Source organism: Homarus americanus, unplaced genomic scaffold (assembly GCF_018991925.1).
Source record: "Homarus americanus isolate GMGI-L3 unplaced genomic scaffold, GMGI_Hamer_2.0 scaffold23617, whole genome shotgun sequence".
Taxonomy (NCBI): domain Eukaryota; kingdom Metazoa; phylum Arthropoda; class Malacostraca; order Decapoda; family Nephropidae; genus Homarus; species Homarus americanus.
In genome coordinates this window covers 1,127,854-1,135,661 of record NW_024720711.1, presented here as the reverse complement: position 1 = coordinate 1,135,661, position 7,808 = coordinate 1,127,854, and the positions used below count along the sequence as shown (strand labels likewise).

The following is a 7,808-nucleotide window of genomic DNA, read 5'->3' as shown; positions in this document are numbered from 1 at the left end:
GAAAATTAATGAATAAAGAAACCGGTCATCGAAAAAGTATACCTATATTTTGAATACAGTAGTTATACATAAAAATCTGGGTACAGGTGTTTTTTTTTTCTTGACCCTGTATAGGAATCTATTAATGAGTGTAGAGTAATGTTAAAATAGAAGCCGTATATTTTCACCACTACCAGTCCCTCCCCATCCCTCCCGGTGAGCGAGTTATTCCAGATGGTTTCCGGTCTTCCCCCCAACACACACAGCTGCGGTAATCACCTCTTAACCTCACTACCCTAAGGCTATATCACGCCTCCCTCCCCTTCACCCTGCATATCCTCCACCTACACCTTCACTCACTCAAGCCAGACAGGACTATTATCTTAAACACATGAGAACATTCAGGTTATACACACAAGGAAATCCCAGAGAATAAAATAACCAAATTACTCTAGTAGGCTCGTAAAGGCCTGCAACATCAACCTAGATAATTGCAAAGACACCTGTTAAAAAATAAAGAAGTACAAGAACTCCATTATGCTGGGAGACTTTAATATTTCCAATATAAACTGAATAGCAACATGATAGGTCAACATGTAGGCAGATACTGATCAACTATACTTATGATAATTTCTTTATTTTTTTTCTTTTTAACACATTAAGTTAGAGAACACATTCGATTAGATTTTACAATCTTCTTGTCATGATTGTGATAACGGCTAACCTGAAAACCTTAAGGATTCATATTACGCTCAAACGTCCACAAAACCTTCCGAGTCCCCCCCGTGGAAACGTCCCCGTTTTCTCTGTTTCCCCGTCTTTGTCTTAAGGGAACTTTGAATATAATCCGCGGATTTCGAAGCAGACGCTTTATGTTGGGACCTGTTGCCATCCAACCCTTTGTAATCAATTTAATTTTGCTTTTGGTAGCTGAGTCAGAGCATTGTTAGTGAGGATGATAGTAGGGAATGAAACTGAGTTCATAGTCTCAGTTTCAACGTCAGAGTGTACAGTAAATTAATTCATCGAAATAGAAGTAGGTGGACTCCCTGCCTATTTTGAGTGAAGGTGCCTCCGGGCATTTCTACCGTTAGTAAGTGCCCGTCCTTCACCCATACAGGTATGTCATTCCACTGTGTTGTAATTTGCCCTTTTTTAAGTGATTTGACCCAATTAATAGTTGATTGTGCAAGTGTTACAGTAACGTAGTTGATATGCTCTGAGTGAAGTCATATTTACGTCTTTAACGTCCCCTGAAATGTGATGTCGTTGTCACTGTTAGTAAGTGCCCGACCCTTCACCCATACAGGTCCCTAACGCAGCCTGGGCCGGTTCAGAGTGGATGTTGTATCCACTATGTCTGGGAGATGTCCGAGGTCCAGTAGGATCAGTTACCTTCGTGAGACCCGCCGTCAGACACTTCAGACTACCTATGACCCCCATAGCTGGCCTGGTCTGGTCCTAACGCTAGGCCTGCGAGGTGACCCCGATCACCAAGCCACACACCACTACCAGCCCCCATCATTGGTGGATGAGTGTCTAACCAGTAGGGCTATTTGTGTGGTGGGATTAATCCACTGGGATCTTCAGAGTTCGTCGGAAAGTACTGGTGGCTGGACCCCATGGCTGTTGCTTGAGTATCACTCCTGACGACTGAGTGTTGGAGTGGCAGTTGCCCTGGTCTTTATGGTGCTAAGTGACTATAAGAGTTGAATGTCATTGAGTATGTCCACCCAGTAGGGTTGGAAGTGTTATTGAGTATGTCCACCCAGTAGTGGTGTGAGTATGTTGAGCCTGAGGGCCTAGTACTAGATTTCGTCTGTTGGTACATATAAATTCTTTCTCCTAATTTCATATTAATGTTTAAATAAATTTTGTAATTGTATATTGTGTCTATTATTTACCTACAGTATTTACCGTTATATCTTCCCTATTACTTGTTACTATCATTACATCTACCCACGAGCCTCCTCTCGTCACGCTACCAATGGTAATAAGTATGAGAGTAAAAGGAATTGTTACTGACACACAGTCCCTCATAAATGTTGGCAGCACAGGCCCTCATATTCTAAGTTAGAGAACACACTCGATTAGATTTTACAAAAGATTGAAGATACACAGATATAATAGCAAAACATTAATGTCCAAACTTTAGCAGCTTTATTATGACTTGGTAGTGAGTTCAAGAGTGTAGAGTGGACAGACCCGTTAGACTAAACAAATATTAATATCAGACACAGTAAAGCAACCACAGGAACTTTCACCCTCACCGCTGTTCCTGAGAAGTGACTTAACCAACACTTCTCAGGACATTCTTGGGGATATTATTTTTAACTATAATCGGAAACCTAAACTGAATTAAATGTAGAAAGAAGAATAAACAAGAAATCTTACCGGTATTAGCACATACTTTTATCCTCTTCGCCACTGATCGGCTTGTTAGCCGCTTGGGCGATCGGTCACGTCTCTGATTACTTTTCCTTTTCATTTATCTTCTTCACCAAAAGATCAGCTCGCTAGCCGCCCGGGTGATCGGTCACGTCTCTGTCACGCACTGTTAGCAAATACTGGGCATACAGGCTCTTGAATGTACCTGAACCCGCTCCAGTGTTGGTCAAGTCTTGTCTTGGAAAGAGCTCACACTCGGTGCCGTCACAACACTCTAGTAGATTGCTCCAAGAGTTTACAACCCTCACCCGAAAAAGTTTGCCCTCACAGTTTTCGGGACTTGCGGATTCTTCAATCTTGAGCTGTGACCTTGTGGGGCGAGCGTCCGCCAGCTCAAAAAGGACACTCAACTGAGTAGTGCCCGGAGATGCTTATACACCTCAACTAGGTCCCCTTTGCCCGTCTGTAGTATAAGCGGCAAGTTCAGGCGCTCAAATCTCAGGGTAGCTGAGGTGCCGAAGTGCAGGCACCAGTCTGGTGGCCTCCTGAACATTTTCAACCAACTGACAGTCCCTAGCATATCTCGGGGACCAGATGGGGGTGACAGTACTCCAGATGGGGAAGCACTTCACTCCTGAAGATCGTTACAAGGGACGGACCGTCTAGATATCTGAACGACCTTCTTATAAGACCCAATAATTTATTTGCCTGATTTACCTTCTTCTCGCAATGGCCCGAGTACTTCAGCTCATTGTCAACATACACAACATACACACATAGGAAACTGTATACCCCCACGGCCTACATGCACTGTAAACCTACATCGTTTATAACCTAACCTATTACCTGCATAGCTTATATACATTATTATCCAATTGTAAACCTGTATGACAAGTTTACTGAATACATATTATTATTATTAAGACCCCGAGGGGAAGTCCATGATCCTAAGTTCTCCCTAAAACTCAAATGCTCACAATTTCTAATCAAAGAAAACGTATTTCCTCTTGAGGCACAACTACCTTAAAACATTTACTTGTATGGGTTTAATAGTCGATTCAACCATGGATAAACTAAGAAAGCCATCACAAGCTCATTTCCACATGGCTCCTTATTTTTGGTTGGGGTAACTAATTGAATTATCATCAATCTAGAAAAAGAGATAAATTGATTCACGATTGTAAATGCAACATTATACATTGCACGGAGATTAACTGGACAGGTACTGTAGATCTTCTTTCCCTGACACATTTAAAATATAGATGAGATGTTGGTGGGGCGGGAATGTTTTTTTTTAATTGTCTAAATAATCAAATTAATGTATCAATTACTTACACTGGATAATAAAGCGCATATAAACTTAAAGGACAGACTATAATGATGTTAGTATACACAAGAGACTTCTCTGTCAACTGACAAATGAAGTTTTAAGCGCTGTGAATAATGTTTTGTTTACTTGATACTTGATATTGTCTTATTTGTTTACTTTTAATAAATGTTGTCTGGAGCCTTGTTTAACAAGAGCAGTTTGTCGTTTACACTTAACACTAAGCACACGTACAGTCTAGTTTTAGCACTGTTATGTTGACTTCTGATCATGAAGGAAAAACAATAATTAAATATCTCTCCACTCTGACAAAAAACGAGAATTACCATAAAAGGTTCACTACTGGCCCGTAAGAGATCGAACCCTCGACATCCGCGTTATTAGCACGGCGCTCTAACCAACTGAGCTAACAGGCCACATATAAACATGGGAATTTGCACCTGAATAAATTTTGCTATATACTGTGTATTTAATGTTAATATGACTGGAGAACGAGTCTATTTATCAACTGCTACATCATTCTGTTTGTTTGTTAATAATTGGACTCAAACAACAGTGATATCAACAATAAATACACGTCGTTTATAGCCAGTGATAAGGGTGTTATCCAGTGTGACCCTCACTACCAAACATCACAAGTTTCCTAGTCTATTCCTAGAGTCCAGTTACTCCTTGTACTAACACTGGATAAAAATACCAACCGAATAGTTAGTGAGCTGGCAAGTGGTGAAATTAATAATAATAAAAAAAAAGAAAAAATGAGGCGACTAAATACTTGCAATATAAGTGGCCTGTTAGCTCAGTTGGTTAGAGCGCCGTGCTAATAACGCGGATGTCGAGGGTTCGATCCCCTTACGGGCCAGTGGGAATTCTTTTTATGAATCATTTTCTTTTCTTTTTTGTAAGATTGTAGTCATTAAATTATTGTTGTCTGGAGACTTATATAACCCTGAGCAGTTTGCAATTTACACTTGACAAGACTAAACACATGTACACTCTTAGCAATGCTGTCTTTACATATGATCATTTAGGCAAGAACAAACAATAATTTAATGTCTCTCCAATTTGAAAAATTAAAAAAAGAGAAAAACAAAATACTCAATAAAATTAACCACCACTGGCCCGTAAGGGGACGAATCCGCGTTATTAGCACGGCGCTCTAACCAACTGAGCTAACAGGCCACTTAGAGCAAAAGAGACTTGTCGCCCTTGAAAATATTGGTATACTCCTTGTTTTTTACCGTTACCACGACTGATTTAAGAGTCCATTTGTTTATTCCTACATCAATCTATTTTTGTTGTTAATAAATGGACTCCTACAACAGTTATGGTAACGATATAAACAATTAAGGCAATATTTTCATTGGCGACAAGACACTTAAAAACAAGTGGCCTGTTAGCTCAGTTGGTTAGAGCGCCGTGCTAATAACGCGGATGTCGAGGGTTCGATCCCCTTATGGGCCAGTGGAAATTACTTTTTTGGAGTATTTTCTTTTTCTTTTTGTAAGTTTTTAGACTGAAGAGCCATGAATTATTGTTTGTTCTTGCCTACATGACGACATACAAATGCGATACTGCTAGGACAAGAATGTACGTGTGCTTATTCTTACCACGTGTCAACAGCAGGTATCGGAAGAATGACAATATGTATAGTTCCCTTGGATGAAATATACTGTATATGCAAACAAAATCATCACTATACTGTACCAATATTTTCTGTAAACCACAAACGTAACATTTCCTGTGTCAGCCGCAGCTTTTCCAACATTTACAGTATTATTTATTCATTAACGTAAAAATTTGGTTAAGCGTTAAAGTGTGAACTTACCTATATGAATACTTAAAGCAAAGCCACATACATAGAACCATACAAAACGATTAAAAAGGACAAAAACATTCTCATGGATGTACACACACACACTTTTCTTTCTGCCAAATTCAAGAATTACTCTTAACTTCAAAACAAGAGTCAAGGCATTACTGATTACAGCACACATGGTCTATGTTTGTCAACACTGTTTACTAATTAATGCTAATGTTTACAATGTGTAATTTTGTTGGCGGAGTACTATTAGCAGTACCAGGTGTGTATTATTATTATTAATTATTCTCTCTCCCTCTTTTTTTTTCGTTGTTCTTGCATTCTCTTCTCTCTCTTTCGGTTACCACCAGCGAAAAGCGCCAGAAATAGAAACCAAATTCATATTCTATTCCTAGTAACGGAGGTCCTGGGGCTGTAAAACATATTCGTGTGTGTGTGTGTGTGTGTGTGTGTGTGTGTGTGTGTGTGTAATAATAATAATAATAATAATAATAATAAACGGTTTATTAATAGAGCAGCCGGTGGCTGAAAATATACAGACTTACATGTGATTTAGACATAATGATATAATATGCATTGAATACATTTACAGGGCTGTACAGAACATAAATCAGGAGTTGTTTATTATTTTAACAATAGATGGGATGGTGCTGTTCTTATATCTATCGGTGCGGGCTCTTATGGGCTGAATTTTGTAGTGGCGGACTGCGCGAGTTGGTGGGGGGCTGCCGGTGGCAGGAGGTGGGGATGACGAGGGTGGTGCAGTAGTCCACGGCCAAACCTTTCCAGTGCTTGATGGTGGAGGTCACTGAGGGTTGGCATTTCCAGAGTGGAGAGAGCGTTGGTGTAGCCGGAGTATTCTGCTCCGAACATGATTCTGCAGGCCCTTTCTGTACCTTCTCTAGCTGACGTTGTTGGGTGGAGTTGAGAGAAGACGACGAGGCTGGTGGCGCATACGTTAGTTTGGGTGTGTGTGTGTGTGTGTGTGTGTGTGTGTGTGTGTGTGTGTGTGTGTGTGTAACTTTCACCTCACCCTATTCCAGCTACCTGCCTGACGCTGCTGTCTCGGAAAAGGTCCCCAGGAACACGTCTCTAAAGTGCAGGTGAACAAATAATGGTAAGCAGTCAGTCAATCTAACCAATGAAAACCCAAGAAAGCCACTATAAGCTTATTTCCACAGTGGTCTTAGAAAACCAACAACTATAACCAGTGGTATTCAAAACAAGACACTTTTCTTTATAAAATACAACTTGAATGTGAAATTAAAATCCCATGAGCATCTACAGTATGGTCGACGAGCAATAAATGTATCAAATTTCAGGATGATTTTCTGGCATAGTTGATTAACGATAGACCTTAATGTGAGACAGACGGATGGACAGTGAAACGCATTCTGCCTCCTTCGTCCTCATTATTGGCGAGACTAAAAATAAAAAAAATAAAAACACTACAATACGTCACTGTAAAGGAATTCGCAAAAAAAAAAAGTTCACAAACTCCTTCGGGGAAAATATGAAATAGCATTACATTAAATTTGGCAGACCAATATTACCAAGTCCGCGGAATATCTCCTAGAGAAATCCTGAGAACCAATAAGGCAGATATTGCGTCTTATGCTCGATTACGGAACGTTTTAGCTCTATCAAAATTTTCCTGTGTGGGCCTGGGAATGTTGGCAATATTGTGTTACGGCCGCCCCAACTACCCTCATAACAAGATGTGGCTGATTCTACCTCAAGAGTTTTATGATTAAACTTTGTAATTCATAAGTAATAAGTGTATACCACGTGTGTGTGAGTATCTTACAGCAGCTACTTACTGCTTTTTCTGGACGTATCTTTTACAGTTAATGGAATATTTTACTGGTAACTGATATAACTGAGGTACGAAACTTAAAAAAAAATATTCATATATTCTTCAGTTCCTGTATATTTCAACTACATAATTTACAAGTAATGTCTATATGATTTACGGCAATTAACGTACAATTCAACTGTATATTTCACCAAATCCAACACGTCTCCCTATCAACACGACGTTCTACACCTGGTGGCTGGGTCGAGATGGCCATCACCCCCACTTGCAAGCTCCTCTGCACTACAACAATCACTTTCGAATCATTTTCCCTCCCATCCACCCCCTCCCACCTCTCGATCAAATTAGTTCAGTAAAGATTTGTGGGCAGCGTCTGGTCTGCCTTCCCGAGGGTATTAGCCAATCGGTAGGAATCTGCTCCCCATCCACCATATTTGATTATCTTCCAGTCAAGATTGATTTAGCTACTTCCTCAG

General features: G+C 40.1%; 3 non-coding genes across 3 annotated transcripts; 2 read left to right on the top strand and 1 right to left on the bottom strand.

Moving 5' to 3' along the window:
* Window positions 1-4,037: 4,037 nt before the first annotated feature.
* Trnai-aau lies at window positions 4,038-4,110 on the bottom strand. Its single transcript has one exon. It is a non-coding gene; the product is annotated as a tRNA-Ile (tRNA).
* Window positions 4,111-4,482: 372 nt separating this feature from the next.
* On the top strand, window positions 4,483-4,556 carry Trnai-aau. The gene has a single exon. It is a non-coding gene; the product is annotated as a tRNA-Ile (tRNA).
* Window positions 4,557-5,084: 528 nt separating this feature from the next.
* Trnai-aau lies at window positions 5,085-5,158 on the top strand. The gene has a single exon. It is a non-coding gene; the product is annotated as a tRNA-Ile (tRNA).
* The last annotated feature ends 2,650 nt before the right edge of the window (window positions 5,159-7,808 follow it).